We start from the raw sequence: 11,897 nt of genomic DNA on the forward strand, positions 1-11,897 counted from the left end.
TGAAAACGTCCACTTTTATAGAAGTGGTCTCACTTGCTCATTATCAGTTAATTAATTGCGTTTGATTATAAACAGCTGGCTGCTACTTACCCTAATAATTCCTATGGAAGGAGTGAGGGTGTTATGGTTGTTACTTGATGTGTAAAACCTCAGAAGCGACATGGGCATACTGCCTTTTTACTAAGCTACTGGGAAGAAGAACCCTTATATTTAAAACATTTATTTCTGCTTGTAACAGACCACAAATTCTGAGATGAAATATCCAGTTGAAATTTACAGTATCTGTTTTACATAAATATATTTGAAATATGGGAACACTTTTGTAAGAAAACCTCTCTATTTCATGAAATAATACCACAGCATGGTGCGTTAAACGCTAAAGGATCCGTTTTTATTCTTTGCTTTGAACCTTTGATATTAAGTTAACTAGGGAGAAAGAAATACACACACACACACACACACACACACACACCATCTATATGACAGCCTAAAGACAGCCTGTCAGGAGGAAAGTGTATGCTCTCTTCCAGCTCTGGCTCAGCTCCAGTCCTCAACGTGTACTTTTTGTGGTTTTATATTTGCAAACGATTTGTGAAGGGTGAAAGCACCTCCTCCTCTGTGTTGAATCTCATCTATAATTCTTGTTTTTAGATCTGTAACCAGTCACAGGTGATGTACTATCCCCTACTTGGCAGCCAGTTAAAAACATGTGGCGTCCACTCTCCCGACTCCGTATGGCTCCCCCGGCATGTTTCCCAATGCATGCTGAGACATAACTGTATACAGTGGGCCTCCAACTGTTACATCAGGCACAATGTGTCACCTCAACGGCAAACAGATAAGAAATCAGTGTGGTTAAACATCACACAGGGGTCATCCCGTCTTTAGACTCAACAGGAGAGGCTCTTGTCTCGACTAGACTTATCTTTGTCTAAACACCACAACATCTGTATTTTATATCCACACCAGTATCCAAGAAATCAAATCCATTCCCTCAGTTTACATCGTTCTTTCAGATCTTATGCCATGTTTTTGACAAAGCAGTATTAACCTTAACACTGCTTTCCCCACATTTCTGCAGTCAGGTTGTGAACAAAAGGCAAGTATTGAATATGTGAATATTTTTTATTCTATTCATGGAAGGCAAAAAACCCCCATTTCCATTATGTTCACATTTAAATAGAATAAGTTAAGCACATATCAATATCCGGCAGAGAGGTGGTACACAAGGTAGGCCAGTTAGCTCAGTTGGTTAGAGCGTGGTGCTAATAACGCCAAGGTTGTGGGTTCGATCCCTGTATACGGGCCACAAGCTGTTTTGGGAGGGGAAAGCTCAAACCCCTGAGCAAGGTACTGTCCCTACACGCTGCTTCAGTGAATGAATGCAGAGAGTAAGTATATAGGAAAAAACAAGACTGAGTGAATCTGAGACCATTTCATCATTGGAGATCATTTCAAAAATAAAAGGGGATTGTTTAAGAATACATTTATAAATAAAGGTTAGCCACTGTGGCTACAAGTGTACAAAAATGGTGATTACACCCACAGATGTATTTTTCTATGATTGGGTGAAGACCAAACAGTAGCATCTAGGGCACAAAATTGCCAACAAATCTCATTTCTTGGAAAAGAAAGTCAATCCACATATACAGTCCCAATCAAAAGTTTAAGACCACTTGAAAAATGGCAAAAATCATATTTTGCATGGTTGGATCTTAACAAGGTTCTAAGTCGAGATTCAACATGCAACAAGAAGAAATGGGAGTGAGACAAAATATTTCTGTGAGCATGCAATTTATTGAAAACAATGCTTAAACTGAAAGAGGCTGTTTTACAGCTGATCAAAAGTTTAGGACCACACCTCCAAAACCCCCCGTAAACCCCCCCAAAAGAGAAATCAAAGGTCCAAACATGAACTCAGTAATGAGTAGTTCCACCCTTATTGTTGATCACTTCAAAAATTTGTTGTGGCATGCTTGGCATGCCTCGAAGGGCATCTATTGTCTGGAACTGTTGCCCATTTTTGTAAACTTTCCTTGCCATCTTTCCCCAATGGTTCTCAATTGGATTTAGATCAGGGGAACATGCAGGATGGTCCAAAAGACTGATGCTATTCTCCTGGGAGAAGTCCCTTGTCCTGCGGACACTGTGCACAATAGCATTGGCTCTTTGAAAAACCCTGTCCACATAGACGAGGACCCTCAGTCATGAGCAGTGTTGGGCAAGTGACTTTGAAAAAAAAAAATCAGACAAAAAAACATAAAATCAGAGTAGAAAAAGTATTTTTTTTTTTACTGTAACAACCACAAACATGTTTAATGAATCATATTTCATAACTTTAAATGCAAATATAACTTTTCAATTTTAAAATCCTATGCACAAGTTTGGCAAACAACAAAGTTATTTGCAGCCATTTACCTTTTACCTTGATTTTTTTAATAACCATTTCAAACTATTTACAGAACAATCAGTTGTTCTGCATTCAATAAGATGCCACACAAATTATTTGTGCCACTCCAAAAAAATAATTTCTGTCCACTATAAAGGAGAACATCACAGCCTGATACCTGCAGGTCTGACAGCAGGTGTATCACTCCTGTTTCTACCTGGAGACAGCAGTCGCCTCATTGTTCTGACACACAACACAAAACTATCCACAACTCTACACACTAACTACACAAGAAAACACATTAACTACACACCCCAAACATGCTAAACGTCACAAATCTCTCACATCTCAAAACTCGCTCTCTCTCTCTCTTTTTCTGCTGTCTCTCTCTCTCTCTCTCTCTCTCTCTCTGTCTCTCTGTATATATATATATATATATATATATATATATATATATATATATATATATATAAAACACCCAGCACGCCCCTGCGGGCGGTTTATCCTTCAAGCTCGGGTCCTCTACCAGAGGCCTGGGAGCTTGAGGGTCCTGCGCAGTATCTTAGCTGTTCCCAGGACTGCGCTCTTCTGGACAGAGATCTCCGATGTTGTTCCCGGGATCTGCTGGAGCCACTCGCCTAGCTTGGGAGTCACCGCACCTAGTGCTCCGATTACCACGGGGACCACCGTTACCTTCACCCTCCACATCCTCTCGAGCTCTTCTCTGAGCCCTTGGTATTTCTCCAGCTTCTCGTGTTCCTTCTTCCTGATATTGCTGTCATTCGGAACCGCTACATCGATCACTACGGCCGTCTTCTTCTGTTTGTCTACCACCACTATGTCCGGTTGGTTAGCCACCACCATTTTGTCCGTCTGTATCTGGAAGTCCCACAGGATCTTAGCTCGGTCATTCTCCACCACCCTTGGGGGCATCTCCCATTTTGACCTCGGGACTTCCAGGTTATACTCGGCACAGATGTTCCTGTACACTATGCCGGCCACTTGGTTATGGCGTTCCATGTATGCCTTGCCTGCTAGCATCTTGCACCCTGCTGTTATGTGCTGGATTGTCTCTGGGGCATCTTTACACAGCCTGCACCTGGGGTCTTGCCTGGTGTGATAGACCCCAGCCTCTATGGATCTTGTACTCAGAGCTTGTTCTTGTGCTGCCATGATTAGTGCCTCTGTGCTGTCTTTCAGTCCAGCTTTGTCCAGCCACTGGTAGGATTTCTGGATATCAGCCACCTCCTCTATCTGCCGGTGGTACATACCGTGCAGGGGCCTGTCCTTCCATGATGGTTCCTCGTCTCCCTCCTCTTTCTTGGGTTTCTGCTGCCTGAGGTATTCACTGAGCGCTCGGTCAGTTGGGGCCATCTTCCCAATGTATTCTTGGATGTTCGTTGTCTCATCCTGGACTGTGGTGCTGACACTCACCAGTCCCCGGCCCCCTTCCTTCCGCTTAGCGTACAGCCTCAGGGTGCTGGACTTGGGGTGAAACCCTCCATGCATGGTAAGGAGCTTTCTTGTCTTTATGTCAGTGGCTTCTATCTCCTCCTTTGGCCAGCCTATTACCCCAGCAGGGTACCTGATCACGGGCAGGGTGTACGTGTTGATGGCCCGGATCTTGTTCTTACCATTCAGCTGACTCCTCAGGACTTGCCTGACCCTCTGCAGGTACTTGGTGGTTGCAGCCTTTCTAGTGGCCTCTTCATGGTTCCCATTTGCCTGCGGGATCCCCAGGTACTTGTAACTGTCCTCTATGTCTGCAATGTTGCCTTCTGGTAGTTCATTCCCTCAGTTCTGACTACCTTCCCTCTCTTTGTTACCATCCGACTACACTTCTCCAGTCCGAACGACATTCCAATGTCATTGCTGTATAGCCTGGTAGTGTGGATCAGTGAATCGATGTCTCGTTCACTCTTGGCATACAGCTTGATGTCATCCATGTACAGGAGGTGGCTGACAACTGCTCCGTTCCGTAGTCGGTATCCGTAGCCAGTCTTGTTAATGATCTCACTGAGGGGGTTCAGGCCTATGCAGAACAGCAGTGGGGACAGAGCATCTCCTTGGTAGATCCCGCACTTGATGGTGACTTGTGCTATGGGCTTGGAGTTGGCCTCTAGTGTTGTACGCCACATCCCCATTGAGTTCCTGATGAAGGCTCTTAGGGTCCCATTGATCTTGTACAATTCTAGGCATTCCAGTATCCAGCTGTGGGGCATTGAGTCATAGGCCTTCTTGTAATCAATCCAGGCAGTGCACAGGTTGGTCAGTCTGGTCTTGCAGTCTCGGCTGACTGTTCTGTCTACCAGTAGCTGGTGTTTTGCGCCTCTGGTATTCTTGCCAATTCCTTTCTGTGTCCCACTCATGTATTGACCCATGTGCCTGTTCATCTTAGCCGATATGATGCCTGACAGGAGCTTCCATGTAGTACTGAGGCAGGTTATTGGTCGGTAGTTGGAGAGGACCGGTCCCTTCTTGGGGTCCTTGGGGATCAGGACCGTCCGGCCTTCAGTTAGCCATTCCGGGTGTCTCTCGTTAACTAGCAGCTGGTTCATTTGTGCTGCCAGACGCTCGTGGAGTGCAGTCAGCTTCTTTAGCCAGTAGGCGTGAACCATTTCGGGCCCTGGTGCTGTCCAACTCTTCATACTGGAGACCCTTTCTTGGATATCTGCCACTGTGATGGTTACTGGACCCTGTTCAGGGAGGTCGCTGTGGTCTTCCCTCAGATCCACTAGCCACTGAGCATTGCCGTTATGGGTTGCATCCTTCTCCCATATGCTCTTCCAGTATTGCTCTGTCTCCAGCCTTGGTGGTGCTGTTCTCTTATTATTGTTCCCTTGCCACTGAGAGTACACCTTTGCTGGTTCTGTGGAGAACAGCTGGTTTATTCTCCTGCCTTCTATCTCTCTGGTGTACCTCCTCAAGCGGCTGGCCAAGGCTGTGAGTCTTTGCTTGGCAGTTTCCAAGGCCTCAGGTATGGACAGCTTGCTGTATTTCTTATGCACCTTCTTTGTCGCACCTTTCTGCAACTCCGTTAGTTGGCTAACCTCCCTCCGTGCTACTTTGATCTTGCCCTCTAGCCTCCTTCTCCATGGAGGGTACTGCCCCTTGTGGCTGTTCAACTTGTAGCCAAGCATCTCACTGATCACTGCTGCCGTATTGTAGATCAGCTTATTAGTGTCGGTAATCGTGGTTGTAGGTATTGTCCGTAGTGCTGCATTAACATCATCTAGCAGACCTTCTGAGGGTACTTCACGTAATCTTGGTAACCGGCTATGGGGTATCCAGGTTTCAAGCTTGGCCATTATCCTATTTTTCAGGTCAGTTCCTCTCGCACTCAACGATCCTTCTCCTATCGCACTTGGGGCTATGTACCCAATCTCGGGTGGGGGTGATGATATCTCCCCCCTGACCTGGCGTCCTGACTCCTCCTTGCCGTAGCATTTGTGTTGTACCTCGTCAATCTCTAGCTGTGAGAGCAGTCCCTTCTTTCGAATGTTGGAACACTGAGCTACTTGTTGTTTCGCCGTCATTGTGGATGTTGGGTATCGAAGAATCCATAGGTCCGTCATCCTATTCATGTAGCCCCTTCCGCCGGGGTTACTTGCGTAGTAGCATTCCAACAACGCCCTGTTTTCGTCTCTTGCCCACCGATGCCTTCTTGTGTGTGTATATACATATATATATATATATATATATATATATATATATATATATGTTAAAATTTCTAACTGTAGAGGAGGAAAAAAGAGTGGTCCTTCGAGACAACTGTATAATTAATCTTTTATGTAACTAATCTATTTAATAATCAAGCATCAAAATATTTACAGTTTTGTCTGAATGCTTAAACCCTAACTGTGATTCCTGTAGCACAATCTCTAAAACTATTCAGACTTATAGCGAAACCACTCACTGAGTTTGCAAAACTAAAAGCACAAAAACTGCTTTGCTCTCAGTTTGCAATTTTGTAACACACACTTTGCAAAACTGTAGGCACAATTCACTGCACAACACTCAATTACCAAATTTCCAACACACTCCTAGCAAAAGTATACACATGTATGGCTATCATTAACACTAATTTGCCAACTGTCTGGCACACTTTCACATGTGAAAACTTTTTTAGATAATTAGTTCACTTTGCAATCAGCCTAAGCACTATAATCCAGGTAAGCTGTGTGTGCGGAGTACAATGGAGGGAGCAGAAAGAGTGAGAAGTAGAGGAGGCCGAGGAAGAGGACGTGGAGGTGAAGAAGTAGGATGAAGAGGACGACAAGGACAAGGAGGAGCAAGAGGAAGACGAGGAGGGGGGAGAGGAAGATGAGGAGGGGGAGAGGAAGATGAGGAGGGGGGAGAGGAAGGGTAGGAAGAGTAAGAAATGGAATTGCTGATGACATCAGAGCTACAATAGTGGACCATGTAATCAACCGTGGAATGACCCTGAGGGTAGCTGGCCAACGGGTCCAGCCTAACTCGAGCCGCTACACTGTAGCAAGCACCATAAGGACATCTTGAAATGAGAATCGGTTAGTACAGTCACTTCGCACAAAGATTTGTAGCACTGCCATATGCCAATGAGAAACACACCAATACCATTGATGTAAAAATACTGAAATTGTTACTTTACAGAATTGCTAGATGACCAGATGCTGGGGGCAGAGGAAGCATGTTCACTGCAGACCAAGTAACCCATATAGTCATTATGGCGATTGCAAATAATCCTATACTTGGAAATAAACACTTGTGTTTGTTTTGATGTGTTTGAATAAACACCAGGGCCCTATTTCAGGAAGCCGGTTTAGAGCAAACTCTGAGTAAGTATACCCTGAGTTAACGGAAACTCTGGGTTTTCGGTTTCACAAAGCGAGTTTAGATTAATTCTGAGCGAGTTACTATGACGACACACTCCGTGAAGCTAACCTGCCCCCTAGCAGGTTTTCTTCAACTAACCCTGACTGACCCCGCCTCTTTGTCGGAAACCTGACTGTAGGAAGTGTCAGACATGGCGTGTCCCTTCCTCGAAGAGCCAGTAGATGTTGAAGCCCAAATTCTCCGCAGAGCTCTCCGCCGGGAGAGAGTGATTAGAGCGTGTTTGGACATTTTATCATTTCCTGATGATTTCCTGTGTGAACGTTACCGTTTTTCAGCACAATCTATAATTTATTTGAATAACATCCTCAGGCCTAATATTGCTCATGTGACACATCGCGGACATCCTCTCAGTTCTGTGCATATTATTTGTATCGCACTTCGGTTTTTTGCAAACGGGAGCTTTCTGTATAATATTGGTGACGCTGAGCACGTTTCCAAGGCTACCGTCTGTCGGGCAGTTGCACTGAAACGTCTCCTGTACTCGTTTGTGGTATTCCCCGGTCATAGACCCACAAGATTTATCAAAGAGGGATTCCACAAAATTGCAGGTAGCAGGATGAACGAAACTTAATTCATGATGTGGTGATATTTGAACTACTACTTAAATTTTACATTTATTTTCACAGTTCCCAGGCGTGATTGGCTGTATAGATGGCACTCACATTCCAATCATTGCTCCTTCAGTAAATGAAGGAGACTATGTGAACAGGAAGTCTTTCCACAGCATTAATGTACAGGTACATAGTTCCCTGTAGCATTTCAAACTAACAGATTATTTCATTATAGTAATGGATGCTAATTTGTGTTCTCTGCACTGTGAAGATCATATGTGATGCTGCCAACATTATCACAAATGTGGAAGCCAACTGCTCAGCCTCTGTGAGTGGTGGTGGTGGTGGAGGACCCCCACCTGTTTTTCGGGCCTCCGCTTTTTTTTTCTGTTGGCTATAACGGGTCACATTTGAGCATACAGAGTAAGCAAATATGTACTTGTAATGTGCTAAGATAATTTCAATAAGTGCTTACAGAGGGGAAATTAATGTAGCCTCTAACTGCAATTGATTTACATCGGACAAACAGACCAAGCACTATGGCTCATAATACAATTACACCTTACCTGTTTGGACTATATTTTTATATTTCATTTTTACTTGCTGCCAGGCACGTTTGGGGCCTGTTGGGTTGCACCTGCGCTCACATCACATCACAAAATAAAATGTATAAAATAACAAATAAAATAACATATGATAAAATAACGTGTTAAATGGGTGGAAATCCCTAGATCAATGTTTAAATTAACACTCACGCATTGACTCTGTCGGCTATGTTTTGCCATGCATGCTCCCTTTCTTTTGCAGCTGTGGCTGTGTTACTTTTTTCCGCGGAATTTGCATGTTATCGGCATATGCTGCCATCAGAATTTCGGCCTCAAGCGCTGTGAAATACATTGACCGTGCCTTCTTTCCCTCCGTCTCCATGGTGACTCGCTTAATCTGTGCTCCGCTTATCAGGGCTTTATGTATCCTCGTCCGCGCGCTTCACTTGGGGTTGACGCAACTCCGCGTTGATTGAACTAATTGTTATCAGCCTTTCTGAAACCGAATATTCCGAGTTGGACAGTTCGGGGTTACTCAACCCTGCGTATCGTTTTTCACTCTGAGTTTTCTAAACCGGCTTCCTGAAACAGGGCCCAGGACCAGCTTCGCTTGTCCACTTGTGTGTCAGCAATACAGGATGAGTGCTCCACCTCTCTTGTGGCTGAGGCCAAAACTACACCCAACCACTGCACTCTTTTAAATTGCATAAAACGGAAAATATGTAAAGCGTGGGTGGACTTCATGATTATATGTGAGCACAGTGTCATCATTGGAATGTTTTTATAGTCACTACTTGAAGACCAAGTGACATCCTTTGTCTGTGAAAGACAGAAAATTCTGTTCTTTGACTCGTAACTTGGTGCTTGCTGGGTCCACTGAAATTGAAAATTTTCTATCCTACAATCTCTCTCTCTCTCTCCCCCCCCCCCCCCCCCTCTGCTTTTGTCCAGTTTTCCTCTTCAGTACAAATTAACTTTACTACTACTCACATATTTAAGCAGCATTAATTCTCAATGCACTAAAAGATACTCTAAAAGGTATCAAGACTGGTTGCGACAAGCCAAAGTTTTTCTCACATAGGTAAAAACCAATAGGAAGGTATGAACGTGCATAAGAGGAAGGACATACACTTTGCTCATTATTGTCTTAATAACTGGATTTGTTTTGATAAAACATGGTTAATTTGGCCTCCAGCTGGGTTACAAAAACATCAAAATTATATGGTCAAAAATTGAGATGAGTCATTTTTGATCACCAGATGCAGATACTATCTGCTCTTCCAATTTGTAGTAAATAGGTCATTTGGTGCGAGGATGAAGGGAGTCTTAAACTGCTATTTGCGATGTTTAAATGCTCACTGTAGTATAATTTGTGCTTATTGTGCAGTTAAATTAAGTTTCCCTTGGTCTGGTTTTGACTAAAAGAAGAAGAGATAAATAAATTACATACAATTAGATACATAAATAAATAACACTGTGTTGCCAGGAATGTCAAGTGTTGCTGCCCTCAACTAACGCCTTTTACCATGCAGCAAGCCCTCTTCATCAAGATTATATTATAATTGTGACCTTGCCGGCTGACATAATGTTTCCTTTTGCCGACCAGCAATAAGACTGAAACGTGATACATGCAAAAAGAATGTATCCTACCAAAGGCCTTGTAAACATATATCAGTTACAGCACTAATAGAGTTCACATTCAGAGGGCATTTTTCTATTTATGGCTGTTTCCTCTGCGTGTTGTAGAACATCTATGTTACACTGTTAGAACAGTGATGACAGCATCAACAACAAGGTTGAAACAAGCTAATTATTAACATTTATTTAACATGTGCAGGAATGGCAGGACCCGTGGTAATTACTTGCACTTCTATAGTGGCTCTACTGACACTGTAGTGATTATAGGTTGTAAATCCTGGCTCAAGCACGATCATCATAGGAATGCAATATCAAAGACGCTAGTATTGATGGAGAAGAGCGCTGTCAAAGTCGTGAGAAGGGGGTTAGATAGAGATGATACAGGGGTGATCTTAAAGGAGGATATAGGAAGTGGGAAAATTGATGTGTCCCGAGATCAATAACGAAGAGCATTCGGATCTCAACAGTGTAACTGAATCGCCTTGTGGCTGCTGCTGCTGTTTCAGGGACATCAGCCTCTGTGTCCCCTGAGCTGATGATCAGTGTGAAAAATGTAGAAATGCTAGTGTCAGGGAGATTGTAGAAGAAAAGGTTGGGAGAGGTTTGAAGCAGATAAAGCTGTCCAATTTTTGGTGACTCCAACTGGTTCGTTGCCACGTTTTCTTGGATCAATATCCATCAACACTGGTTTTCCTTAAATGTAAAGGCTAAGTACCTCAATGGGCATCAAACACAATTACAATCCTTAGACGTGCATTAGTGGTTTTGGAGTGGTCTCGCCAAATTTTGTATGATCTTGACAAAAAAAAAAGATGAAGCAGATGGCACTTAATGGGACTAATGTGATCTAAACTTCAATAAACCTCAACGTGTCTGGCAGGTTTCCAAACAAGTGTTTCAAAATGCACTATTTCAAAATGCAGTCAAAGTGTGAAACTGCCAAATACTGCACTAGAAAATGAGTCATGATTTAAAGAGACTTTTCAGCTTGGTAGATAAAATTCAGGACTAGACATCAAAAACACATTTATAGTCTAAACCCCTTTCAGGAGGCTCCTCTTCAAGTACGCACAGCACTAAATTGTGCCGTAGCATCAGCAACACACAAAACCAGAATTCAGTGAAAATCAATCCTTTTCACAGTGCACTTCTCGCTGTGAAGTGGGAAGAAGAAAAACCTCATCTTTCAGTCTTAAGCTCAAGATCATCACACAAGACTGAGCTGCTGCTGATCTGTGGCTCAGCTGAGTCGCCCTCTTGTGGTGCATGGCGACAATGCACCTTGAAGTCCATCATAGGACTATACTTTTTTTTTTTTTTGCAAAAGATTCACAACACATTCAAAATAATAATGACAATAAAAAGATAAAGTAGTAAACTAAAACCACTATTAAATATAAAAGAAGGAATAGCTGCAGTGATTTTGTGGACTTGTTTTTCTGTTGACCTAATTTTAGAGGTAAGTTTGGAGACTACTGGAATCCGTGGTGCTCTTTCTTTCTGTTTCCAATATCGTGCCTCCTTCCTTCACCTTTAGAAACATTAGAAGCACACTTTAGCATAATGCAATCCAGCTCAACAATGCCATAAGCTACAGCGAAGTCTTTGGCACACCAGCAGCTACTCCACCACAAAAAACACGATTAATTGAAGAACCAAACGCTACATTAGCATAAATATGCAGACACTCACGAATAATTGTCATTACTCGTAAACTGGCTGATACTCGGTGATCGACTTAGCCCAGGTGTTAGAAAGAGGGTTTCCCCAAACCTCTCACTTGAGTCTTTCGTATAAGATATAAAGATACAGTATAATTAATTTAAGTAACGTGCGCGATGATATTAGATCAAAGGCAGGATAAAAGTGGCATGAAAGTGTTACTGTGGGGCCAAAAGA

The 11,897-nt window shown here is 43.2% G+C and overlaps 1 non-coding gene across 1 annotated transcript; it reads left to right on the plus strand.

The window, feature by feature from the left end:
• The first annotated feature begins 1,233 nt into the window (after positions 1-1,233).
• Positions 1,234-1,309, plus strand: trnai-aau (transfer RNA isoleucine (anticodon AAU)). The gene has a single exon. It is a non-coding gene; the product is annotated as a tRNA-Ile (tRNA).
• The last annotated feature ends 10,588 nt before the right edge of the window (positions 1,310-11,897 follow it).

Source organism: Copadichromis virginalis, linkage group LG4 (genome assembly GCF_057382275.1).
Source record: "Copadichromis virginalis isolate Kocher_CV1m ecotype Utaka linkage group LG4, C_Virginalis_male_GT1.1, whole genome shotgun sequence".
NCBI lineage: Eukaryota > Metazoa > Chordata > Actinopteri > Cichliformes > Cichlidae > Copadichromis > Copadichromis virginalis.